This window comes from Oncorhynchus mykiss, chromosome 8 (genome assembly GCF_057628025.1).
Source record: "Oncorhynchus mykiss isolate SJ-2025 chromosome 8, ASM5762802v1, whole genome shotgun sequence".
Taxonomy (NCBI): Eukaryota; Metazoa; Chordata; class Actinopteri; order Salmoniformes; family Salmonidae; genus Oncorhynchus; species Oncorhynchus mykiss.
The window spans coordinates 53,576,754-53,603,488 of record NC_143029.1 but is presented as its reverse complement, the minus strand read 5'-3'; the positions used below and the strand labels follow the sequence as shown (position 1 = coordinate 53,603,488).

General features: G+C 40.9%; 18 non-coding genes across 18 annotated transcripts; all 18 read left to right on the top strand.

Annotated features, from left to right (window-relative positions):
* Positions 1–598: 598 nt before the first annotated feature.
* Positions 599–671, top strand: trnav-aac (transfer RNA valine (anticodon AAC)). The gene has a single exon. It is a non-coding gene; the product is annotated as a tRNA-Val (tRNA).
* Positions 672–800: 129 nt separating this feature from the next.
* trnav-cac (transfer RNA valine (anticodon CAC)) lies at positions 801–873 on the top strand. The gene has a single exon. It is a non-coding gene; the product is annotated as a tRNA-Val (tRNA).
* Positions 874–1,771: 898 nt separating this feature from the next.
* trnav-aac (transfer RNA valine (anticodon AAC)) lies at positions 1,772–1,844 on the top strand. The gene has a single exon. It is a non-coding gene; the product is annotated as a tRNA-Val (tRNA).
* A 2,385-nt stretch (positions 1,845–4,229) lies between these two features.
* On the top strand, positions 4,230–4,302 carry trnav-aac (transfer RNA valine (anticodon AAC)). The gene has a single exon. It is a non-coding gene; the product is annotated as a tRNA-Val (tRNA).
* Positions 4,303–5,939: 1,637 nt separating this feature from the next.
* Positions 5,940–6,012, top strand: trnav-cac (transfer RNA valine (anticodon CAC)). Its single transcript has one exon. It is a non-coding gene; the product is annotated as a tRNA-Val (tRNA).
* A 1,435-nt stretch (positions 6,013–7,447) lies between these two features.
* Positions 7,448–7,520, top strand: trnav-cac (transfer RNA valine (anticodon CAC)). The gene has a single exon. It is a non-coding gene; the product is annotated as a tRNA-Val (tRNA).
* A 1,435-nt stretch (positions 7,521–8,955) lies between these two features.
* On the top strand, positions 8,956–9,028 carry trnav-cac (transfer RNA valine (anticodon CAC)). The gene has a single exon. It is a non-coding gene; the product is annotated as a tRNA-Val (tRNA).
* Positions 9,029–10,463: 1,435 nt separating this feature from the next.
* Positions 10,464–10,536, top strand: trnav-cac (transfer RNA valine (anticodon CAC)). The gene has a single exon. It is a non-coding gene; the product is annotated as a tRNA-Val (tRNA).
* Positions 10,537–13,277: 2,741 nt separating this feature from the next.
* trnav-aac (transfer RNA valine (anticodon AAC)) lies at positions 13,278–13,350 on the top strand. Its single transcript has one exon. It is a non-coding gene; the product is annotated as a tRNA-Val (tRNA).
* Positions 13,351–13,479: 129 nt separating this feature from the next.
* trnav-cac (transfer RNA valine (anticodon CAC)) lies at positions 13,480–13,552 on the top strand. Its single transcript has one exon. It is a non-coding gene; the product is annotated as a tRNA-Val (tRNA).
* A 2,742-nt stretch (positions 13,553–16,294) lies between these two features.
* Positions 16,295–16,367, top strand: trnav-aac (transfer RNA valine (anticodon AAC)). The gene has a single exon. It is a non-coding gene; the product is annotated as a tRNA-Val (tRNA).
* A 129-nt stretch (positions 16,368–16,496) lies between these two features.
* Positions 16,497–16,569, top strand: trnav-cac (transfer RNA valine (anticodon CAC)). The gene has a single exon. It is a non-coding gene; the product is annotated as a tRNA-Val (tRNA).
* Positions 16,570–17,802: 1,233 nt separating this feature from the next.
* On the top strand, positions 17,803–17,875 carry trnav-aac (transfer RNA valine (anticodon AAC)). Its single transcript has one exon. It is a non-coding gene; the product is annotated as a tRNA-Val (tRNA).
* Positions 17,876–18,004: 129 nt separating this feature from the next.
* Positions 18,005–18,077, top strand: trnav-cac (transfer RNA valine (anticodon CAC)). The gene has a single exon. It is a non-coding gene; the product is annotated as a tRNA-Val (tRNA).
* A 2,945-nt stretch (positions 18,078–21,022) lies between these two features.
* Positions 21,023–21,095, top strand: trnav-cac (transfer RNA valine (anticodon CAC)). Its single transcript has one exon. It is a non-coding gene; the product is annotated as a tRNA-Val (tRNA).
* A 1,233-nt stretch (positions 21,096–22,328) lies between these two features.
* trnav-aac (transfer RNA valine (anticodon AAC)) lies at positions 22,329–22,401 on the top strand. Its single transcript has one exon. It is a non-coding gene; the product is annotated as a tRNA-Val (tRNA).
* A 129-nt stretch (positions 22,402–22,530) lies between these two features.
* Positions 22,531–22,603, top strand: trnav-cac (transfer RNA valine (anticodon CAC)). The gene has a single exon. It is a non-coding gene; the product is annotated as a tRNA-Val (tRNA).
* A 1,233-nt stretch (positions 22,604–23,836) lies between these two features.
* Positions 23,837–23,909, top strand: trnav-aac (transfer RNA valine (anticodon AAC)). Its single transcript has one exon. It is a non-coding gene; the product is annotated as a tRNA-Val (tRNA).
* The last annotated feature ends 2,826 nt before the right edge of the window (positions 23,910–26,735 follow it).

Genomic DNA, 26,735 nt, shown 5'->3' with positions numbered 1-26,735 from the left:
TGTGATAGATTTAGTTGGCTGGCTAGCAAAGGAAAAGAAGCTAGCCTGCATAGGTACAGTGCATTCGGAAAGTTTTCAGACCCCTTACATTTTTCCACATTTTGTTACGTTACAGCCTTATACTAAAATGGATGAAATAAAATAAAATCAATCTACACACAATACCACAAAATGACAAAGCGATAACATATAGTTTTTATTAATGAAAAAAATATTTTAAAAATACCTTATTTACATACATTTTCAGACCCTTTGCTATGAGGCTGGAAATTGAGCTCAGGTCCATCCTGTTTCCATTGATCATCCTTGAGATGTTTCTTCAACTTGATTAGAGTCCACCTGTGGTAAATTCAAATGATTGGTCATTTCTGCAGCATTGAAGGTACCCAAGAACACAGTGGCTTCCATCACTCTTAAATGGAAGAAGTTTTGAACCACCAAGCCTCTTCCAAGAGCCGCTGCACACAATAATTCCCGGCTTCTCAAGCCTTATTGTTTAATTAATTGACTAAGTAATTTCTGATTTCATTAGGTTCTGAGAGCGATAAATGTCCCACCCAGCCAAAGTCAGCCACACCCTTAGTACTCCACTCATTGGGTTTCCGTAGTGTAGTGGTTATCACGTTCGCCTAACACGCGAAAGGTCCCCGGTTCGAGACCGGGCGGAAACACATTTTAACAAATTGGTCCTTCGCACTTTTCAGTATTTGCTATTCAGACTTTAGTTTCAGTAGTATATTGGTTATCACGTTCGCCTCACACGCGAAAGTCAGTCACACCCTTAGTTTTCCAAACATTCGGTTTCCGTAGTGTAGTGGTTATCACGTTCGCCTCACACGCGAAAGGTCCCCGGTTCGAAACCGGGCGGAAACATTTTGTAATATTCAATATTTCCCAATGCCCAGAGGCTAGCATTTGGTTTGAAACAGTTGAGGTTTGTCTAAACCTTGCTGTCCACCTCTCCGACCTGTGGATCAATGTTGCCGTTTTTTTGGGGACCTCCACCATGCGATCTGTATGAATGTGACCAGACTGACAGCTTCTCTGAGCCAGGCAAATTCATTTATCAGGGTCATTGTAATGGATATATCCAAAGAAATGGCAATATAATCCAAGGTAAAACAAACAAAAATGTAGATCGTTTTCTGTCATTTCAGCTGCTTGATGTGATTGTGTGATAGATTTAGTTGGCTGGCTAGCAAAGGAAAAGAAGCTAGCCTGCATAGGTACAGTGCATTCGGAAAGTTTTCAGACCCCTTACATTTTTCCACATTTTGTTACGTTACAGCCTTATACTAAAATGGATGAAATAAAATAAAATCAATCTACACACAATACCACAAAATGACAAAGCGATAACATATAGTTTTTATTAATGAAAAAAATATTTTAAAAATACCTTATTTACATACATTTTCAGACCCTTTGCTATGAGGCTGGAAATTGAGCTCAGGTCCATCCTGTTTCCATTGATCATCCTTGAGATGTTTCTTCAACTTGATTAGAGTCCACCTGTGGTAAATTCAAATGATTGGTCATTTCTGCAGCATTGAAGGTACCCAAGAACACAGTGGCTTCCATCACTCTTAAATGGAAGAAGTTTTGAACCACCAAGCCTCTTCCAAGAGCCGCTGCACACAATAATTCCCGGCTTCTCAAGCCTTATTGTTTAATTAATTGACTAAGTAATTTCTGATTTCATTAGGTTCTGAGAGCGATAAATGTCCCACCCAGCCAAAGTCAGCCACACCCTTAGTACTCCACTCATTGGGTTTCCGTAGTGTAGTGGTTATCACGTTCGCCTAACACGCGAAAGGTCCCCGGTTCGAGACCGGGCGGAAACACATTTTAACAAATTGGTCCTTCGCACTTTTCAGTATTTGCTATTCAGACTTTAGTTTCAGTAGTATATTGGTTATCACGTTCGCCTCACACGCGAAAGTCAGTCACACCCTTAGTTTTCCAAACATTCGGTTTCCGTAGTGTAGTGGTTATCCTGTTCGCCTCACACGCGAAAGGTCCCCGGTTCGAAACCGGGCGGAAACATTTTGTAATATTCAATATTTCCCAATGCCCAGAGGCTAGCATTTGGTTTGAAACAGTTGAGGTTTGTCTAAACCTTGCTGTCCACCTCTCCGACCTGTGGATCAATGTTGCCGTTTTTTTGGGGACCTCCACCATGCGATCTGTATGAATGTGACCAGACTGACAGCTTCTCTGAGCCAGGCAAATTCATTTATCAGGGTCATTGTAATGGATATATCCAAAGAAATGGCAATATAATCCAAGGTAAAACAAACAAAAATGTAGATCGTTTTCTGTCATTTCAGCTGCTTGATGTGATTGTGTGATAGATTTAGTTGGCTGGCTAGCAAAGGAAAAGAATATATAGTTTTTATTAATGAAAAAAATATTTTAAAAATACCTTATTTACATACATTTTCAGACCCTTTGCTATGAGGCTGGAAATTGAGCTCAGGTCCATCCTGTTTCCATTGATCATCCTTGAGATGTTTCTTCAACTTGATTGGAGTCCACCTGTGGTAAATTCAAATGATTGGTCATTTCTGCAGCATTGAAGGTACCCAAGAACACAGTGGCTTCCATCACTCTTAAATAGAAGAAGTTTGGAACCACCAAGCCTCTTCCAAGTTCCGGCTGCACACGATAATTCCCGGCTTCTCATGTCTACCTCACATAATATCCCAAATTGAGTACCACAGAAAGAGCCATAATACCCATTAAATATTTTAAAAATACCTTATTTACGTACGTTTTCAGACCCTTTGCTATGAGGTTGGAAATTGAGCTCAGGTCCATCCTGTTTCCATTGATCATCCTTGAGATGTTTCTTCAACTTGATTGGAGTCCACCTGTGGTAAATTCAAATGATTGGTCATTTCTGCAGCATTGAAGGTACCCAAGAACACAGTGGCTTCCATCACTCTTAAATGGAAGAAGTTTTGAACCACCAAGCCTCTTCCAAGAGCCGCTGCACACAATAATTCCCGGCTTCTCAAGCCTTATTGTTTAATTAATTGACTAAGTAATTTCTGATTTCATTAGGTTCTGAGAGCGATAAATGTCCCACCCAGCCAAAGTCAGCCACACCCTTAGTATTCCACTCATTGGGTTTCCGTAGTGTAGTGGTTATCACGTTTGCCTAACACGGGAAAGGTCCCCGGTTCGAGACCGGGCGGAAACACATTTTAACAAATTGGTCCTTCGCACTTCTCAGTATTTGCTATTCAGACTTTAGTTCCAGTAGTGTATTGGTTATCACATTCGCCTCACACGTGAAAGGTCCCCGGTTCGAAACCGGGCGGAAACATTTTGTAATATTCAATATTTCCCAATGCCCAGAGGCTAGCATTTGGTCTGAAACAGTTGAGGTTTGTCTAAACCTTGCTGTCTACCTCTCCGACCTGTGGATCAATGTTGCTGTTTTTTTGGGGACCTCCACCATGCGATCTGTATGAATGTGACCAGACTGACAGCTTCTCTGAGCCAGGCAAATTCATTTATCAGGGTGTTTGTAATGGATATATCCAAAGAAATGGCAATATAATCCAAGGTAAAACAAACAAAAATGTAGATCGTTTTCTGTCATTTCAGCTGCTTGATGTGATTGTGTGATAGATTTAGTTGGCTGGCTAGCAAAGGAAAAGAAGCTAGCTTGCATAGGTACAGTGCATTCGGAAAGTTTTCAGACCCCTTACTTTTTTCCACATTTTGTTACGTTACAGCCTTATACTAAAATGGATGAAATAAAATAAAATCTATCTACACACAATACCACATAATGACAAAGCGATAACATATAGTTTTTATTAATGAAAAAAATATTTTAAAAATACCTTATTTACATACATTTTCAGACCCTTTGCTATGAGGCTGGAAATTCAGCTCAGGTCCATCCTGTTTCCATTGATCATCCTTGAGATGTTTCTTCAACTTGATTGGAGTCCACCTGTGGTAAATTCAAATGATTGGTCATTTCTGCAGCATTGAAGGTACCCAAGAACACAGTGGCTTCCATCACTCTTAAATGGAAGAAGTTTTGAACCACCAAGCCTCTTCCAAGAGCCGCTGCACACAATAATTCCCGGCTTCTCAAGCCTTATTGTTTAATTAATTGACTAAGTAATTTCTGATTTCATTAGGTTCTGAGAGCGATAAATGTCCCACCCAGCCAAAGTCAGCCACACCCTTAGTATTCCACTCATTGGGTTTCCGTAGTGTAGTGGTTATCACGTTCGCCTAACACGCGAAAGGTCCCCGGTTCGAGACCGGGCGGAAACACATTTTAACAAATTGGTCCTTCGCACTTCTCAGTATTTGCTATTCAGACTTTAGTTTCAGTAGTGTATTGGTTATCACGTTCGCCTCACACGCGAAAGTCAGTCACACCCTTAGTTTTCCAATCATTCGGTTTCCGTAGTGTAGTGGTTATCACATTCGCCTCACACGCGAAAGGTCCCCGGTTCGAAACCGGGCTGAAACATTTTGTAATATTCAATATTTCCCAATGCCCAGAGGCTAGCATTTGGTTTGAAACAGTTGAGGTTTGTCTAAACCTTGCTGTCTACCTCTCCGACCTGTGGATCAATGTTGCTGTTTTTTTGGGGACCTCCACCATGCGATCTGTATGAATGTGACCAGACTGACAGCTTCTCTGAGCCAGGCAAATTCATTTATCAGGGTCATTGTAATGGATATATCCAAAGAAATGGCAATATAATCCAAGGTAAAACAAACAAAAATGTAGATCGTTTTCTGTCATTTCAGCTGCTTGATGTGATTGTGTGATAGATTTAGTTGGCTGGCTAGCAAAGGAAAAGAAGCTAGCTTGCATAGGTACAGTGCATTCGGAAAGTTTTCAGACCCCTTACTTTTTTCCACATTTTGTTACGTTACAGCCTTATACTAAAATGGATGAAATAAAATAAAATCTATCTACACACAATACCACATAATGACAAAGCGATAACATATAGTTTTTATTAATGAAAAAAATATTTTAAAAATACCTTATTTACATACATTTTCAGACCCTTTGCTATGAGGCTGGAAATTGAGCTCAGGTCCATCCTGTTTCCATTGATCATCCTTGAGATGTTTCTTCAACTTGATTGGAGTCCACCTGTGGTAAATTCAAATGATTGGTCATTTCTGCAGCATTGAAGGTACCCAAGAACACAGTGGCTTCCATCACTCTTAAATAGAAGAAGTTTGGAACCACCAAGCCTCTTCCAAGTTTCGGCTGCACACGATAATTCCCGGCTTCTCATGTCTACCTCATATAATATCCCAAATTGAGTACCACAGAAAGAGCCATAATACCCATTAAATATTTTAAAAATACCTTATTTACGTACGTTTTCAGACCCTTTGCTATGAAGCTGGAAATTGAGCTCAGGTCCATCCTGTTTCCATTGATCATCCTTGAGATGTTTCTTCAACTTGATTGGAGTCCACCTGTGGTAAATTCAAATGATTGGTCATTTCTGCAGCATTGAAGGTACCCAAGAACACAGTGGCTTCCATCACTCTTAAATGGAAGAAGTTTTGAACCACCAAGCCTCTTCCAAGAGCCGCTGCACACAATAATTCCCGGCTTCTCAAGCCTTATTGTTTAATTAATTGACTAAGTAATTTCTGATTTCATTAGGTTCTGAGAGCGATAAATGTCCCACCCAGCCAAAGTCAGCCACACCCTTAGTATTCCACTCATTGGGTTTCCGTAGTGTAGTGGTTATCACGTTCGCCTAACACGCGAAAGGTCCCGGGTTCGAGACCGGGCGGAAACACATTTTAACAAATTGGTCCTTCGCACTTCTCAGTATTTGCTATTCAGACTTTAGTTTCAGTAGTGTATTGGTTATCACGTTCGCCTCACACGCGAAAGTCAGTCACACCCTTAGTTTTCCAATCATTCGGTTTCCGTAGTGTAGTGGTTATCACATTCGCCTCACACGCGAAAGGTCCCCGGTTCGAAACCGGGCGGAAACATTTTGTAATATTCAATATTTCCCAATGCCCAGAGGCTAGCATTTGGTTTGAAACAGTTGAGGTTTGTCTAAACCTTGCTGTCTACCTCTCCGACCTGTGGATCAATGTTGCTGTTTTTTTGGGGACCTCCACCATGCGATCTGTATGAATGTGACCAGACTGACAGCTTCTCTGAGCCAGGCAAATTCATTTATCAGGGTCATTGTAATGGATATATCCAAAGAAATGGCAATATAATCCAAGGTAAAACAAACAAAAATGTAGATCGTTTTCTGTCATTTCAGCTGCTTGATGTGATTGTGTGATAGATTTAGTTGGCTGGCTAGCAAAGGAAAAGAAGCTAGCTTGCATAGGTACAGTGCATTCGGAAAGTTTTCAGACCCCTTACTTTTTTCCACATTTTGTTACGTTACAGCCTTATACTAAAATGGATGAAATAAAATAAAATCTATCTACACACAATACCACATAATGACAAAGCGATAACATATAGTTTTTATTAATGAAAAAAATATTTTAAAAATACCTTATTTACATACATTTTCAGACCCTTTGCTATGAGGCTGGAAATTGAGCTCAGGTCCATCCTGTTTCCATTGATCATCCTTGAGATGTTTCTTCAACTTGATTGGAGTCCACCTGTGGTAAATTCAAATGATTGGTCATTTCTGCAGCATTGAAGGTACCCAAGAACACAGTGGCTTCCATCACTCTTAAATAGAAGAAGTTTGGAACCACCAAGCCTCTTCCAAGTTTCGGCTGCACACGATAATTCCCGGCTTCTCATGTCTACCTCACATAATATCCCAAATTGAGTACCACAGAAAGAGCCATAATACCCATTAAATATTTTAAAAATACCTTATTTACGTACGTTTTCAGACCCTTTGCTATGAAGCTGGAAATTGAGCTCAGGTCCATCCTGTTTCCATTGATCATCCTTGAGATGTTTCTTCAACTTGATTGGAGTCCACCTGTGGTAAATTCAAATGATTGGTCATTTCTGCAGCATTGAAGGTACCCAAGAACACAGTGGCTTCCATCACTCTTAAATGGAAGAAGTTTTGAACCACCAAGCCTCTTCCAAGAGCCGCTGCACACAATAATTCCCGGCTTCTCAAGCCTTATTGTTTAATTAATTGACTAAGTAATTTCTGATTTCATTAGGTTCTGAGAGCGATAAATGTCCCACCCAGCCAAAGTCAGCCACACCCTTAGTATTCCACTCATTGGGTTTCCGTAGTGTAGTGGTTATCACGTTCGCCTAACACGCGAAAGGTCCCGGGTTCGAGACCGGGCGGAAACACATTTTAACAAATTGGTCCTTCGCACTTCTCAGTATTTGCTATTCAGACTTTAGTTTCAGTAGTGTATTGGTTATCACGTTCGCCTCACACGCGAAAGTCAGTCACACCCTTAGTTTTCCAATCATTCGGTTTCCGTAGTGTAGTGGTTATCACATTCGCCTCACACGCGAAAGGTCCCCGGTTCGAAACCGGGCGGAAACATTTTGTAATATTCAATATTTCCCAATGCCCAGAGGCTAGCATTTGGTTTGAAACAGTTGAGGTTTGTCTAAACCTTGCTGTCTACCTCTCCGACCTGTGGATCAATGTTGCTGTTTTTTTGGGGACCTCCACCATGCGATCTGTATGAATGTGACCAGACTGACAGCTTCTCTGAGCCAGGCAAATTCATTTATCAGGGTCATTGTAATGGATATATCCAAAGAAATGGCAATATAATCCAAGGTAAAACAAACAAAAATGTAGATCGTTTTCTGTCATTTCAGCTGCTTGATGTGATTGTGTGATAGATTTAGTTGGCTGGCTAGCAAAGGAAAAGAAGCTAGCTTGCATAGGTACAGTGCATTCGGAAAGTTTTCAGACCCCTTACTTTTTTCCACATTTTGTTACGTTACAGCCTTATACTAAAATGGATGAAATAAAATAAAATCTATCTACACACAATACCACATAATGACAAAGCGATAACATATAGTTTTTATTAATGAAAAAAATATTTTAAAAATACCTTATTTACATACATTTTCAGACCCTTTGCTATGAGGCTGGAAATTGAGCTCAGGTCCATCCTGTTTCCATTGATCATCCTTGAGATGTTTCTTCAACTTGATTGGAGTCCACCTGTGGTAAATTCAAATGATTGGTCATTTCTGCAGCATTGAAGGTACCCAAGAACACAGTGGCTTCCATCACTCTTAAATAGAAGAAGTTTGGAACCACCAAGCCTCTTCCAAGTTTCGGCTGCACACGATAATTCCCGGCTTCTCATGTCTACCTCACATAATATCCCAAATTGAGTACCACAGAAAGAGCCATAATACCCATTAAATATTTTAAAAATACCTTATTTACGTACGTTTTCAGACCCTTTGCTATGAAGCTGGAAATTGAGCTCAGGTCCATCCTGTTTCCATTGATCATCCTTGAGATGTTTCTTCAACTTGATTGGAGTCCACCTGTGGTAAATTCAAATGATTGGTCATTTCCGCAGCATTGAAGGTACCCAAGAACACAGTGGCTTCCATCACTCTTAAATGGAAGAAGTTTTGAACCACCAAGCCTCTTCCAAGAGCCGCTGCACACAATAATTCCCGGCTTCTCAAGCCTTATTGTTTAATTAATTGACTAAGTAATTTCTGATTTCATTAGGTTCTGAGAGCGATAAATGTCCCACCCAGCCAAAGTCAGCCACACCCTTAGTATTCCACTCATTGGGTTTCCGTAGTGTAGTGGTTATCATGTTCGCCTAACACGCGAAAGGTCCCGGGTTCGAGACCGGGCGGAAACACATTTTAACAAATTGGTCCTTCGCACTTCTCAGTATTTGCTATTCAGACTTTAGTTTCAGTAGTGTATTGGTTATCACGTTCGCCTCACACGCGAAAGTCAGTCACACCCTTAGTTTTCCAATCATTCGGTTTCCGTAGTGTAGTGGTTATCACATTCGCCTCACACGCGAAAGGTCCCTGGTTCGAAACCGGGCGGAAACATTTTGTAATATTCAATATTTCCCAATGCCCAGAGGCTAGCATTTGGTTTGAAACAGTTGAGGTTTGTCTAAACCTTGCTGTCTACCTCTCCGACCTGTGGATCAATGTTGCTGTTTTTTTGGGGACCTCCACCATGCGATCTGTATGAATGTGACCAGACTGACAGCTTCTCTGAGCCAGGCAAATTCATTTATCAGGGTCATTGTAATGGATATATCCAAAGAAATGGCAATATAATCCAAGGTAAAACAAACAAAAATGTAGATCGTTTTCTGTCATTTCAGCTGCTTGATGTGATTGTGTGATAGATTTAGTTGGCTGGCTAGCAAAGGAAAAGAAGCTAGCTTGCATAGGTACAGTGCATTCGGAAAGTTTTCAGACCCCTTACTTTTTTCCACATTTTGTTACGTTACAGCCTTATACTAAAATGGATGAAATAAAATAAAATCTATCTACACACAATACCACATAATGACAAAGCGATAACATATAGTTTTTATTAATGAAAAAAATATTTTAAAAATACCTTATTTACATACATTTTCAGACCCTTTGCTATGAGGCTGGAAATTGAGCTCAGGTCCATCCTGTTTCCATTGATCATCCTTGAGATGTTTCTTCAACTTGATTGGAGTCCACCTGTGGTAAATTCAAATGATTGGTCATTTCTGCAGCATTGAAGGTACCCAAGAACACAGTGGCTTCCATCACTCTTAAATAGAAGAAGTTTGGAACCACCAAGCCTCTTCCAAGTTTCGGCTGCACACGATAATTCCCGGCTTCTCATGTCTACCTCACATAATATCCCAAATTGAGTACCACAGAAAGAGCCATAATACCCATTAAATATTTTTAAAATACCTTATTTACGTACGTTTTCAGACCCTTTGCTATGAGGCTGGAAATTGAGCTCAGGTCCATCCTGTTTCCATTGATCATCCTTGAGAAGTTTCTTCAACTTGATTGGAGTCCACCTGTGGTAAATTCAAATGATTGGTCATTTCTGCAGCATTGAAGGTACCCAAGAACACAGTGGCTTCCATCACTCTTAAATGGAAGAAGTTTTGAACCACCAAGCCTCTTCCAAGAGCCGCTGCACACAATAATTCCCGGCTTCTCAAGCCTTATTGTTTAATTAATTGACTAAGTAATTTCTGATTTCATTAGGTTCTGAGAGCGATAAATGTCCCACCCAGCCAAAGTCAGCCACACCCTTAGTATTCCACTCATTGGGTTTCAGTAGTGTAGTGGTTATCACGTTCGCCTAACACGGGAAAGGTCCCCGGTTCGAGACCGGGTGGAAACACATTTTAACAAATTTGTCCTTCGCACTTCTCAGTATTTGCTATTCAGACTTTAGTTTCAGTAGTGTATTGGTTATCACGTTCGCCTCACACGCGAAAGTCAGTCACACCCTTAGTTTTCCAATCATTCGGTTTCCGTAGTGTAGTGGTTATCACATTCGCCTCACACGCGAAAGGTCCCCGGTTCGAAACCGGGCGGAAACATTTTGTAATATTCAATGTTTCCCAATGCCCAGAGGCTAGCATTTGGTTTGAAACAGTTGAGGTTTGTCTAAACCTTGCTGTCTACCTCTCCGACCTGTGGATCAATGTTGCTGTTTTTTTGGGGACCTCCACCATGCGATCTGTATGAATGTGACCAGACTGACAGCTTCTCTGAGCCAGGCAAATTCATTTATCAGGGTCATTGTAATGGATATATCCAAAGAAATGGCAATATAATCCAAGGTAAAACAAACAAAAATGTAGATCGTTTTCTGTCATTTCAGCTGCTTGATGTGATTGTGTGATAGATTGAGTTGGCTGGCTAGCAAAGGAAAAGAAGCTAGCTTGCATAGGTACAGTGCATTCGGAAAGTTTTCAGACCCCTTACTTTTTTCCACATTTTGTTACGTTACAGCCTTATACTAAAATGGATGAAATAAAATAAAATCTATCTACACACAATACCACATAATGACAAAGCGATAACATATAGTTTTTATTAATGAAAAAAATATTTTAAAAATACCTTATTTACATACATTTTCAGACCCTTTGCTATGAGGCTGGAAATTGAGCTCAGGTCCATCCTGTTTCCATTGATCATCCTTGAGATGTTTCTTCAACTTGATTGGAGTCCACCTGTGGTAAATTCAAATGATTGGTCATTTCTGCAGCATTGAAGGTACCCAAGAACACAGTGGCTTCCATCACTCTTAAATAGAAGAAGTTTGGAACCACCAAGCCTCTTCCAAGTTTCGGCTGCACACGATAATTCCCGGCTTCTCATGTCTACCTCACATAATATCCCAAATTGAGTACCACAGAAAGAGCCATAATACCCATTAAATATTTTAAAAATACCTTATTTACGTACGTTTTCAGACCCTTTGCTATGAGGCTGGAAATTGAGCTCAGGTCCATCCTGTTTCCATTGATCATCCTTGAGATGTTTCTTCAACTTGGTTGGAGTCCACCTGTGGTAAATTCAAATGATTGGTCATTTCTGCAGCATTGAAGGTACCCAAGAACACAGTGGCTTCCATCACTCTTAAATGGAAGAAGTTTTGAACCACCAAGCCTCTTCCAAGAGCCGCTGCACACAATAATTCCCGGCTTCTCAAGCCTTATTGTTTAATTAATTGACTAAGTAATTTCTGATTTCATTAGGTTCTGAGAGCGATAAATGTCCCACCCAGCCAAAGTCAGCCACACCCTTAGTATTCCACTCATTGGGTTTCCGTAGTGTAGTGGTTATCACGTTTGCCTAACACGGGAAAGGTCCCCGGTTCGAGACCGGGTGGAAACACATTTTAACAAATTGGTCCTTTGCACTTCTCAGTATTTGCTATTCAGACTTTAGTTTCAGTAGTGTATTGGTTATCACGTTCGCCTCACACGCGAAAGTCAGTCACACCCTTAGTTTTCCAATCATTCGGTTTCCGTAGTGTAGTGGTTATCACATTTGCCTCACACGCGAAAGGTCCCCGGTTCGAAACCGGGCGGAAACATTTTGTAATATTCAATATTTCCCAATGCCCAGAGGCTAGCATTTGGTTTGAAACAGTTGAGGTTTGTCTAAACCTTGCTGTCTACCTCTCCGACCTGTGGATCAATGTTGCTGTTTTTTTGGGGACCTCCACCATGCGATCTGTATGAATGTGACCAGACTGACAGCTTCTCTGAGCCAGGCAAATTCATTTATCAGGGTCATTGTAATGGATATATCCAAAGAAATGGCAATATAATCCAAGGTAAAACAAACAAAAATGTAGATCGTTTTCTGTCATTTCAGCTGCTTGATGTGATTGTGTGATAGATTTAGTTGGCTGGCTAGCAAAGGAAAAGAAGCTAGCTTGCATAGGTACAGTGCATTCGGAAAGTTTTCAGACCCCTTACTTTTTTCCACATTTTGTTACGTTACAGCCTTATACTAAAATGGATGAAATAAAATAAAATCTATCTACACACAATACCACATAATGACAAAGCGATAACATATAGTTTTTATTAATGAAAAAAATATTTAAAAAATACCTTATTTACATACATTTTCAGACCCTTTGCTATGAGGCTGGAAATTGAGCTCAGGTCCATCCTGTTTCCATTGATCATCCTTGAGATGTTTCTTCAACTTGATTGGAGTCCACCTGTGGTAAATTCAAATGATTGGTCATTTCTGCAGCATTGAAGGTACCCAAGAACACAGTGGCTTCCATCACTCTTAAATAGAAGAAGTTTGGAACCACCAAGCCTCTTCCAAGTTTCGGCTGCACACGATAATTCCCGGCTTCTCATGTCTACCTCACATAATATCCCAAATTGAGTACCACAGAAAGAGCCATAATACCCATTAAATATTTTAAAAATACCTTATTTACGTACGTTTTCAGACCCTTTGCTATGAGGCTGGAAATTGAGCTCAGGTCCATCCTGTTTCCATTGATCATCCTTGAGATGTTTCTTCAACTTGGTTGGAGTCCACCTGTGGTAAATTCAAATGATTGGTCATTTCTGCAGCATTGAAGGTACCCAAGAACACAGTGGCTTCCATCACTCTTAAATGGAAGAAGTTTTGAACCACCAAGCCTCTTCCAAGAGCCGCTGCACACAATAATTCCCGGCTTCTCAAGCCTTATTGTTTAATTAATTGACTAAGTAATTTCTGATTTCATTAGGTTCTGAGAGCGATAAATGTCCCACCCAGCCAAAGTCAGCCACACCCTTAGTATTCCACTCATTGGGTTTCTGTAGTGTAGTGGTTATCACGTTCGCCTAACACGCGAAAGGTCCCCGGTTCGAGACCGGGCGGAAACACATTTTAACAAATTGGTCCTTCGCACTTCTCAGTATTTGCTATTCAGACTTTAGTTTCAGTAGTTTATTGGTTATCACGTTCGCCTCACACGCGAAAGTCAGTCACACCCTTAGTTTTCCAATCATTCGGTTTCCGTAGTGTAGTGGTTATCACATTCGCCTCACACGCGAAAGGTCCCCGGTTCGAAACCGGGCGGAAACATTTTGTAATATTCAATATTTCCCAATGCCCAGAGGCTAGCATTTGGTTTGAAACAGTTGAGGTTTGTCTAAACCTTGCTGTCTACCTCTCCGACCTGTGGATCAATGTTGCTGTTTTTTTGGGGACCTCCACCATGCGATCTGTATGAATGTGACCAGACTGACAGCTTCTCTGAGCCAGGCAAATTCATTTATCAGGGTCATTGTAATGGATATATCCAAAGAAATGGCAATATAATCCAAGGTAAAACAAACAAAAATGTAGATCGTTTTCTGTCATTTCAGCTGCTTGATGTGATTGTGTGATAGATTTAGTTGGCTGGCTAGCAAAGGAAAAGAAGCTAGCTTGCATAGGTACAGTGCATTCGGAAAGTTTTCAGACCCCTTACTTTTTTCCACATTTTGTTACGTTACAGCCTTATACTAAAATGGATGAAATAAAATAAAATCTATCTACACACAATACCACATAATGACAAAGCGATAACATATAGTTTTTATTAATGAAAAAAACATTTTAAAAATACCTTATTTACATACATTTTCAGACCCTTTGCTATGAGGCTGGAAATTGAGCTCAGGTCCATCCTGTTTCCATTGATCATCCTTGAGATGTTTCTTCAACTTGATTGGAGTCCACCTGTGGTAAATTCAAATGATTGGTCATTTCTGCAGCATTGAAGGTACCCAAGAACACAGTGGCTTCCATCACTCTTAAATAGAAGAAGTTTGGAACCACCAAGCCTCTTCCAAGTTTCGGCTGCACACGATAATTCCCGGCTTCTCATGTCTACCTCACATAATATCCCAAATTGAGTACCACAGAAAGAGCCATAATACCCATTAAATATTTTAAAAATACCTTATTTACGTACGTTTTCAGACCCTTTGCTATGAGGCTGGAAATTGAGCTCAGGTCCATCCTGTTTCCATTGATCATCCTTGAGATGTTTCTTCAACTTGGTTGGAGTCCACCTGTGGTAAATTCAAATGATTGGTCATTTCTGCAGCATTGAAGGTACCCAAGAACACAGTGGCTTCCATCACTCTTAAATGGAAGAAGTTTTGAACCACCAAGCCTCTTCCAAGAGCCGCTGCACACAATAATTCCCGGGCTTCTCAAGCCTTATTGTTTAATTAATTGACTAAGTAATTTCTGATTTCATTAGGTTCTGAGAGCGATAAATGTCCCACCCAGCCAAAGTCAGCCACACCCTTAGTATTCCACTCATTGGGTTTCCGTAGTGTAGTGGTTATCACGTTTGCCTAACACGGGAAAGGTCCCTGGTTCGAGACCGGGTGGAAACACATTTTAACAAATTGGTCCTTTGCACTTCTCAGTATTTGCTATTCAGACTTTAGTTTCAGTAGTGTATTGGTTATCACGTTCGCCTCACACGCGAAAGTCAGTCACACCCTTAGTTTTCCAATCATTCGGTTTCCGTAGTGTAGTGGTTATCACATTTGCCTCACACGCGAAAGGTCCCCGGTTCGAAACCGCGCGGAAACATTTTGTAATATTCAATATTTCCCAATGCCCAGAGGCTAGCATTTGGTTTGAAACAGTTGAGGTTTGTCTAAACCTTGCTGTCTACCTCTCCGACCTGTGGATCAATGTTGCTGTTTTTTTGGGGACCTCCACCATGCGATCTGTATGAATGTGACCAGACTGACAGCTTCTCTGAGCCAGGCAAATTCATTTATCAGGGTCATTGTAATGGATATATCCAAAGAAATGGCAATATAATCCAAGGTAAAACAAACAAAAATGTAGATCGTTTTCTGTCATTTCAGCTGCTTGATGTGATTGTGTGATAGATTTAGTTGGCTGGCTAGCAAAGGAAAAGAAGCTAGCTTGCATAGGTACAGTGCATTCGGAAAGTTTTCAGACCCCTTACTTTTTTCCACATTTTGTTACGTTACAGCCTTATACTAAAATGGATGAAATAAAATAAAATCTATCTACACACAATACCACATAATGACAAAGCGATAACATATAGTTTTTATTAATGAAAAAAATATTTAAAAAATACCTTATTTACATACATTTTCAGACCCTTTGCTATGAGGCTGGAAATTGAGCTCAGGTCCATCCTGTTTCCATTGATCATCCTTGAGATGTTTCTTCAACTTGATTGGAGTCCACCTGTGGTAAATTCAAATGATTGGTCATTTCTGCAGCATTGAAGGTACCCAAGAACACAGTGGCTTCCATCACTCTTAAATAGAAGAAGTTTGGAACCACCAAGCCTCTTCCAAGTTTCGGCTGCACACGATAATTCCCGGCTTCTCATGTCTACCTCACATAATATCCCAAATTGAGTACCACAGAAAGAGCCATAATACCCATTAAATATTTTAAAAATACCTTATTTACGTACGTTTTCAGACCCTTTGCTATGAGGCTGGAAATTGAGCTCAGGTCCATCCTGTTTCCATTGATCATCCTTGAGATGTTTCTTCAACTTGATTGGAGTCCACCTGTGGTAAATTCAAATGATTGGTCATTTCTGCAGCATTGAAGGTACCCAAGAACACAGTGGCTTCCATCACTCTTAAATGGAAGAAGTTTTGAACCACCAAGCCTCTTCCAAGAGCCGCTGCACACAATAATTCCCGGCTTCTCAAGCCTTATTGTTTAATTAATTGACTAAGTAATTTCTGATTTCATTAGGTTCTGAGAGCGATAAATGTCCCACCCAGCCAAAGTCAGCCACACCCTTAGTATTCCACTCATTGGGTTTCTGTAGTGTAGTGGTTATCACGTTCGCCTAACACGCGAAAGGTCCCCGGTTCGAGACCGGGCGGAAACACATTTTAACAAATTGGTCCTTCGCACTTCTCAGTATTTGCTATTCAGACTTTAGTTTCAGTAGTTTATTGGTTATCACGTTCGCCTCACACGCGAAAGTCAGTCACACCCTTAGTTTTCCAATCATTCGGTTTCCGTAGTGTAGTGGTTATCACATTCGCCTCACACGCGAAAGGTCCCCGGTTCGAAACCGGGCGGAAACATTTTGTAATATTCAATATTTCCCAATGCCCAGAGGCTAGCATTTGGTTTGAAACAGTTGAGGTTTGTCTAAACCTTGCTGTCTACCTCTCCGACCTGTGGATCAATGTTGCTGTTTTTTTGGGGACCTCCACCATGCGATCTGTATGAATGTGACCAGACTGACAGCTTCTCTGAGCCAGGCAAATTCATTTATCAGGGTCATTGTAATGGATATATCCAAAGAAATGGCAATATAATCCAAGGTAAAACAAACAAAAATGTAGATCGTTTTCTGTCATTTCAGCTGCTTGATGTGATTGTGTGATAGATTTAGTTGGCTGGCTAGCAAAGGAAAAGAAGCTAGCTTGCATAGGTACAGTGCATTCGGAAAGTTTTCAGACCCCTTACTTTTTTCCACATTTTGTTACGTTACAGCCTTATACTAAAATGGATGAAATAAAATAAAATCTATCTACACACAATACCACATAATGACAAAGCGATAACATATAGTTTTTATTAATGAAAAAAATATTTAAAAAATACCTTATTTACATACATTTTCAGACCCTTTGCTATGAGGCTGGAAATTGAGCTCAGGTCCATCCTGTTTCCATTGATCATCCTTGAGATGTTTCTTCAACTTGATTGGAGTCCACCTGTGGTAAATTCAAATGATTGGTCATTTCTGCAGCATTGAAGGTACCCAAGAACACAGTGGCTTCCATCACTCTTAAATAGAAGAAGTTTGGAACCACCAAGCCTCTTCCAAGTTTCGGCTGCACACGATAATTCCCGGCTTCTCATGTCTACCTCACATAATATCCCAAATTGAGTACCACAGAAAGAGCCATAATACCCATTAAATATTTTAAAAATACCTTATTTACGTACGTTTTCAGACCCTTTGCTATGAGGCTGGAAATTGAGCTCAGGTCCATCCTGTTTCCATTGATCATCCTTGAGATGTTTCTTCAACTTGATTGGAGTCCACCTGTGGTAAATTCAAATGATTGGTCATTTCTGCAGCATTGAAGGTACCCAAGAACACAGTGGCTTCCATCACTCTTAAATGGAAGAAGTTTTGAACCACCAAGCCTCTTCCAAGAGCCGCTGCACACAATAATTCCCGGCTTCTCAAGCCTTATTGTTTAATTAATTGACTAAGTAATTTCTGATTTCATTAGGTTCTGAGAGCGATAAATGTCCCACCCAGCCAAAGTCAGCCACACCCTTAGTATTCCACTCATTGGGTTTCTGTAGTGTAGTGGTTATCACGTTCGCCTAACACGCGAAAGGTCCCCGGTTCGAGACCGGGCGGAAACACATTTTAACAAATTGGTCCTTCGCACTTCTCAGTATTTGCTATTCAGACTTTAGTTTCAGTAGTGTATTGGTTATCACGTTCGCCTCACACGCGAAAGTCAGTCACACCCGTAGTTTTTCAATCATTCGGTTTCCGTAGTGTAGTGGTTATCACATTCGCCTCACACGCGAAAGGTCCCCGGTTCGAAACCGGGCGGAAACATTTTGTAATATTCAATATTTCCCAATGCCCAGAGGCTAGCATTTGGTTTGAAACAGTTGAGGTTTGTCTAAACCTTGCTGTCTACCTCTCCGACCTGTGGATCAATGTTGCTGTTTTTTTGGGGACCTCCACCATGCGATCTGTATGAATGTGACCAGACTGACAGCTTCTCTGAGCCAGGCAAATTCATTTATCAGGGTCATTGTAATGGATATATCCAAAGAAATGGCAATATAATCCAAGGTAAAACAAACAAAAATGTAGATCGTTTTCTGTCATTTCAGCTGCTTGATGTGATTGTGTGATAGATTTAGTTGGCTGGCTAGCAAAGGAAAAGAAGCTAGCTTGCATAGGTACAGTGCATTCGGAAAGTTTTCAGACCCCTTACTTTTTTCCACATTTTGTTACGTTACAGCCTTATACTAAAATGGATGAAATAAAATAAAATCTATCTACACACAATACCACATAATGACAAAGCGATAACATATAGTTTTTATTAATGAAAAAAATATTTTAAAAATACCTTATTTACATACATTTTCAGACCCTTTGCTATGAGGCTGGAAATTGAGCTCAGGTCCATCCTGTTTCCATTGATCATCCTTGAGATGTTTCTTCAACTTGATTGGAGTCCACCTGTGGTAAATTCAAATGATTGGTCATTTCTGCAGCATTGAAGGTACCCAAGAACACAGTGGCTTCCATCACTCTTAAATAGAAGAAGTTTGGAACCACCAAGCCTCTTCCAAGTTTCGGCTGCACACGATAATTCCCGGCTTCTCATGTCTACCTCACATAATATCCCAAATTGAGTACCACAGAAAGAGCCATAATACCCATTAAATATTTTAAAAATACCTTATTTACGTACGTTTTCAGACCCTTTGCTATGAGGCTGGAAATTGAGCTCAGGTCCATCCTGTTTCCATTGATCATCCTTGAGATGTTTCTTCAACTTGGTTGGAGTCCACCTGTGGTAAATTCAAATGATTGGTCATTTCTGCAGCATTGAAGGTACCCAAGAACACAGTGGCTTCCATCACTCTTAAATGGAAGAAGTTTTGAACCACCAAGCCTCTTCCAAGAGCCGCTGCACACAATAATTCCCGGGCTTCTCAAGCCTTATTGTTTAATTAATTGACTAAGTAATTTCTGATTTCATTAGGTTCTGAGAGCGATAAATGTCCCACCCAGCCAAAGTCAGCCACACCCTTAGTATTCCACTCATTGGGTTTCCGTAGTGTAGTGGTTATCACGTTTGCCTAACACGGGAAAGGTCCCCGGTTCGAGACCGGGTGGAAACACATTTTAACAAATTGGTCCTTTGCACTTCTCAGTATTTGCTATTCAGACTTTAGTTTCAGTAGTGTATTGGTTATCACGTTCGCCTCACACGCGAAAGTCAGTCACACCCTTAGTTTTCCAATCATTCGGTTTCCGTAGTGTAGTGGTTATCACATTTGCCTCACACGCGAAAGGTCCCCGGTTCGAAACCGGGCGGAAACATTTTGTAATATTCAATATTTCCCAATGCCCAGAGGCTAGCATTTGGTTTGAAACAGTTGAGGTTTGTCTAAACCTTGCTGTCTACCTCTCCGACCTGTGGATCAATGTTGCTGTTTTTTTGGGGACCTCCACCATGCGATCTGTATGAATGTGACCAGACTGACAGCTTCTCTGAGCCAGGCAAATTCATTTATCAGGGTCATTGTAATGGATATATCCAAAGAAATGGCAATATAATCCAAGGTAAAACAAACAAAAATGTAGATCGTTTTCTGTCATTTCAGCTGCTTGATGTGATTGTGTGATAGATTTAGTTGGCTGGCTAGCAAAGGAAAAGAAGCTAGCTTGCATAGGTACAGTGCATTCGGAAAGTTTTCAGACCCCTTACTTTTTTCCACATTTTGTTACGTTACAGCCTTATACTAAAATGGATGAAATAAAATAAAATCTATCTACACACAATACCACATAATGACAAAGCGATAACATATAGTTTTTATTAATGAAAAAAAATATTTTAAAAATACCTTATTTACATACATTTTCAGACCCTTTGCTATGAGGCTGGAAATTGAGCTCAGGTCCATCCTGTTTCCATTGATCATCCTTGAGATGTTTCTTCAACTTGATTGGAGTCCACCTGTGGTAAATTCAAATGATTGGTCATTTCTGCAGCATTGAAGGTACCCAAGAACACAGTGGCTTCCATCACTCTTAAATAGAAGAAGTTTGGAACCACCAAGCCTCTTCCAAGTTTCGGCTGCACACGATAATTCCCGGCTTCTCATGTCTACCTCACATAATATCCCAAATTGAGTACCACAGAAAGAGCCATAATACCCATTAAATATTTTAAAAATACCTTATTTACGTACGTTTTCAGACCCTTTGCTATGAGGCTGGAAATTGAGCTCAGGTCCATCCTGTTTCCATTGATCATCCTTGAGATGTTTCTTCAACTTGGTTGGGGTCCACCTGTGGTAAATTCAAATGATTGGTCATTTCTGCAGCATTGAAGGTACCCAAGAACACAGTGGCTTCCATCACTCTTAAATGGAAGAAGTTTTGAACCACCAAGCCTCTTCCAAGAGCCGCTGCACACAATAATTCCCGGCTTCTCAAGCCTTATTGTTTAATTAATTGACTAAGTAATTTCTGATTTCATTAGGTTCTGAGAGCGATAAATGTCCCACCCAGCCAAAGTCAGCCACACCCTTAGTATTCCACTCATTGGGTTTCCGTAGTGTAGTGGTTATCACGTTTGCCTAACACGGGAAAGGTCCCCGGTTCGAGACCGGGTGGAAACACATTTTAACAAATTGGTCCTTTGCACTTCTCAGTATTTGCTATTCAGACTTTAGTTTCAGTAGTGTATTGGTTATCACGTTCGCCTCACACGCGAAAGTCAGTCACACCCTTAGTTTTCCAATCATTCGGTTTCCGTAGTGTAGTGGTTATCACATTCGCCTCACACGCGAAAGGTCCCCGGTTCGAAACCGGGCGGAAACATTTTGTAATATTCAATATTTCCCAATGCCCAGAGGCTAGCATTTGGTTTGAAACAGTTGAGGTTTGTCTAAACCTTGCTGTCTACCTCTCCGACCTGTGGATCAATGTTGCTGTTTTTTTGGGGACCTCCACCATGCGATCTGTATGAATGTGACCAGACTGACAGCTTCTCTGAGCCAGGCAAATTCATTTATCAGGGTCATTGTAATGGATATATCCAAAGAAATGGCAATATAATCCAAGGTAAAACAAACAAAAATGTAGATCGTTTTCTGTCATTTCAGCTGCTTGATGTGATTGTGTGATAGATTTAGTTGGCTGGATAGCAAAGGAAAAGAAGCTAGCTTGCATAGGTACAGTGCATTCGGAAAGTTTTCAGACCCCTTACTTTTTTCCACATTTTGTTACGTTACAGCCTTATACTAAAATGGATGAAATAAAATAAAATCTATCTACACACAATACCACATAATGACAAAGCGATAACATATAGTTTTTATTAATGAAAAAAATATTTTAAAAATACCTTATTTACATACATTTTCAGACCCTTTGCTATGAGGCTGGAAATTGAGCTCAGGTCCATCCTGTTTCCATTGATCATCCTTGAGATGTTTCTTCAACTTGATTGGAGTCCACCTGTGGTAAATTCAAATGATTGGTCATTTCTGCAGCATTGAAGGTACCCAAGAACACAGTGGCTTCCATCACTCTTAAATAGAAGAAGTTTGGAACCACCAAGCCTCTTCCAAGTTTCGGCTGCACACGATAATTCCCGGCTTCTCATGTCTACCTCACATAATATCCCAAATTGAGTACCACAGAAAGAGCCATAATACCCATTAAATATTTTAAAAATACCTTATTTACGTACGTTTTCAGACCCTTTGCTATGAGGCTGGAAATTGAGCTCAGGTCCATCCTGTTTCCATTGATCATCCTTGAGATGTTTCTTCAACTTGATTGGAGTCCACCTGTGGTAAATTCAAATGATTGGTCATTTCTGCAGCATTGAAGGTACCCAAGAACACAGTGGCTTCCATCACTCTTAAATGGAAGAAGTTTTGAACCACCAAGCCTCTTCCAAGAGCCGCTGCACACAATAATTCCCGGCTTCTCAAGCCTTATTGTTTAATTAATTGACTAAGTAATTTCTGATTTCATTAGGTTCTGAGAGCGATAAATGTCCCACCCAGCCAAAGTCAGCCACACCCTTAGTATTCCACTCATTGGGTTTCTGTAGTGTAGTGGTTATCACGTTCGCCTAACACGCGAAAGGTCCCCGGTTCGAGACCGGGCGGAAACACATTTTAACAAATTGGTCCTTCGCACTTCTCAGTATTTGCTATTCAGACTTTAGTTTCAGTAGTGTATTGGTTATCACGTTCGCCTCACACGCGAAAGTCAGTCACACCCTTGGTTTTCTAATCATTCGGTTTCCGTAGTGTAGTGGTTATCACATTCGCCTCACACGCGAAAGGTCCCCGGTTCGAAACCGGGCGGAAACATTTTGTAATATTCAATATTTCCCAATGCCCAGAGGCTAGCATTTGGTTTGAAACAATTGAGGTTTGTCTAAACCTTGCTGTCTATCTCTCCGACCTGTGGATCAATGTTGCTGTTTTTTTGGGGACCTCCACCATGCGATCTGTATGAATGTGACCAGACTGACAGCTTCTCTGAGCCAGGCAAATTCATTTATCAGGGTCATTGTAATGGATATATCCAAAGAAATGGCAATATAATCCAAGGTAAAACAAACAAAAATGTAGATCGTTTTCTGTCATTTCAGCTGCTTGATGTGATTGTGTGATAGATTTAGTTGGCTGGCTAGCAAAGGAAAAGAAGCTAGCTTGCATAGGTACAGTGCATTCGGAGAGTTTTCAGACCCCTTACTTTTTTCCACATTTTGTTACGTTACAGCCTTATACTAAAATGGATGAAATAAAATAAAATCTATCTACACACAATACCACATAATGACAAAGCGATAACATATAGTTTTTATTAATGAAAAAAATATTTTAAAAATACCTTATTTACATACATTTTCAGACCCTTTGCTATGAGGCTGGAAATTGAGCTCAGGTCCATCCTGTTTCCATTGATCATCCTTGAGATGTTTCTTCAACTTGATTGGAGTCCACCTGTGGTAAATTCAAATGATTGGTCATTTCTGCAGCATTGAAGGTACCCAAGAACACAGTGGCTTCCATCACTCTTAAATAGAAGAAGTTTGGAACCACCAAGCCTCTTCCAAGTTTCGGCTGCACACGATAATTCCCGGCTTCTCATGTCTACCTCACATAATATCCCAAATTGAGTACCACAGAAAGAGCCATAATACCCATTAAATATTTAAAAAATACCTTATTTACGTACGTTTTCAGACCCTTTGCTATGAGGCTGGAAATTGAGCTCAGGTCCATCCTGTTTCCATTGATCATCCTTGAGATGTTTCTTCAACTTGATTGGAATCCACCTGTGGTAAATTCAAATGATTGGTCATTTCTGCCGCACTGAAGGTACCCAAGAACACAGTGGATTCCATCACTCTTAAATGGAAGAAGTTTTGAACCACCAAGCCTCTTCCAAGAGCCGCTGCACACAATAATACCCGGCTTCTCAAGGCTTATTGCTTAATTAATTGACTAAGTAATTTCTGATTTCATTAGGCTCTGAGAGCGATAAATGTCCCACCCAGCCAAAGTCAGCCACACCCGTAGTATTCCACTCATTAGGTTTCTGTAGTGTAGTGGTTATCACGTTCGCCTAACACGCGAAAGGTCCCCGGTTCGAGACCGGGCGGAAACACATTTTAACAAATTGGTCCTTCGCACTTCTCAGTATTTGCTATTCAGACTTTAGTGTCAGTAGTGTAGTGGTTATCACGTTCGCCTCACACGCGAAAGTCAGTCACACCCTTAGTTTTCCACTCATTCTGTTTTCGTAGTGTAGTGGTTATCACGTTCGCCTCACACGCGAAAGGTCCCCGGTTCGAAACCGGGCGGAAACATTTTGTAATATTCAATATTTCCCAATGCCCAGAGGCTAGCATTTTTTTGGAAAAAGTTGAGGTTTGTCTAAACCTTGCTCTCTACCTCTCCGACCTGTGCATCAATGTTGCCGTCTTTTTGGGGACCTCCACCATGCGATCTGTATGAATGTGAACAGACTGACAGCTTCTCTGAGCCAGGCAAATTCATTTATCAGGGTCATTGTAATGGATATATCCAAAGAAATGGCAATATAATCCAAGGTAAAACAAACAAAAACGTAGATGGTTTTCTGTCATTTCAGCTGCTTGATGTGATTGTGTGATACATTTAGTTGGCTGGCTAGCAAAGGAAAAGAAGCTAGTCTGCATAGGTACAGTGCATTCGGAAAGTTTTCAGACCCCTTACTTTTTTCCACATTTTGTTACGTTACAGCCTTATACTAAAATGGATGAAATAAAATAAAATCTATCTACACACAATACCACATAATGACAAAGCGATAACATATAGTTTTTATAATGAAAAAAATATTTTAAAAATACCTTATTTACCTAAATGTTCAGACCCTTTGCTATGAGGCTGGAAATTGAGCTCAGGTCCATCCTGTTTCCATTGATCATCCTTGAGATGTTTCTTCAACTTGATTGGAGTCCACCTGTGGTAAATTCAAATTATTGGTCATTTCTGCAGCATTGAAGGTACCCAAGAACACAGTGGCTTCCATCACTCTTAAATGGAAGAAGTTTTGAACCACCAAGCCTCTTCCAAGAGCCGCTGCACACAATAATTCCCGGCTTCTCAAGCCTTATTGCTCAATTAATTGACTAAGTAATTTCTGATTTCATTAGGTTCTGAGGTTCACGTTCGCCTAACAAGCAAAAGGTCCCCGGTTCGAGACCGGGCGGAAACACATTTTAACAAATTGGTCCTTCGCACTTCTCAGTATTTGCTGTTCAGACTTTAGTTTCAGTAGTGTAGTGGTTATCACGTTCGCCTAACACTCGAAAGGTCCCCTGTTCGAGACCGGGCGGAAACACATTTTAACAAATTGTTCCTTCGCACTTCTCAGTATTTGCTATTCAGACTTTAGTTTCAGTAGTGTAGTGGTTATCACGTTCACCTCACACGCGAAAGTTAGTCACACCCTTAGTTTTTTTCTCATTCGGTTTCCGTAGTGTAGTGGTTATCACGTTCTCCAAACACGCAAAAGGTCCCCGGTTCGAGACTGGGCAGAACTACATTTTAACGAATTGGTCCTTCGCACTTCTCAGTATTTGCTATTCAGACTTTAGTTTCAGTAGTGTAGTGGTTATCACGTTCGCCTCCACCTGTGGTAAATTCAAATGATTGGTCATTTCTGCAGCATTGAAGGTACCCAAGAACACAGTGGCTTCCATCACTCTTAAATGGAAGAAGTTTTGAACTACCAAGCCTCTTCCAAGAGCCGCTGCACACAATAATTCCCGGCTTCTCAAGCCTTATTGCTCAATTAATTGACTAAGTAATTTCTGATTTCATTAGGTTCTGAGGTTCACGTTCGCCTAACAAGCAAAAGGTCCCCGGTTCGAGACCGGGCGGAAACACATTTTAACAAATTGGTCCTTCGCACTTCTCAGTATTTGCTATTCAGACTTTAGTTTCAGTAGTGTAGTGGTTATCACGTTCGCCTAACACTCGAAAGGTCCCCTGTTCGAGACCGGGTGGAAACACATTTTAACAAATTGTTCCTTCGCACTTCTCAGTATTTGCTATTCAGACTTTAGTTTCAGTAGTGTAGTGGTTATCACGTTCACCTCACACACGAAAGTTAGTCACACCCTTAGTTTTTTTCTCATTCGGTTTCTGTAGTGTAGTGGTTATCAGGTTCGCCTCACACGCGAAAGGTCCCCGGTTTGAATCCGGGCGGAAACATTTTGTAATATTCAATATTTCCCAATGCCCAGAGGCTAGCATTTGGTTTTAAACAGTTGAGGTTTGTCTAAACCTTGCTGTCTACCTCTCCGACCTGTGGATCAATGTTGCCGTTTTTTTGGGGACCTCCACCGTGCGATCTCTATGAATGTGACCAGACTGACAGCTTCTCTGAGCCAGGCAAATTCATTTATCAGGGTCATTGTAATGGATATATCCAAAGAAATGGCAATTTAATCCAAGGTAAAACCAACAAAAATGTAGATACCTTTTCTGTCATATCAGCTGCTTGATGTGATTGTGTGATAGATTTAGTTGGCTGGCTAGCAAAGGAAAAGTAGCTTGCCTGAAACCTTGTCTAAAGATTGTTGTGCGTAATGATGGTGACAGGTGTGCGTAATGAAGGGCAGCCTGGCGAAGTAGAGAGTGGGAGCATGGTTGACAGTACCCCCTCCCCCCACCCTCTAGGGGTGCCACCCGGTGTCCCACCTGGGTGAGCCTGACAGACCGGCCACGGCATGGGCGCTGGAGAAGCCGGCTGGAGCGTAGAAGGCCGATGAACCGGCAGAGGCGTGGGAGGCTAGCGAGACGGCTCAGGTGTGGGAGCCTGACAATGTGGCTGAGGCGTGAGAGCCCAGTGATCCCGCTGAGGTGTGGGAATCCGACGAACCTGCTGAGGCGCGGGAGCCTGATGGCCGGCTGAAGCATGACGTGGGGTCGGCGCATGCCG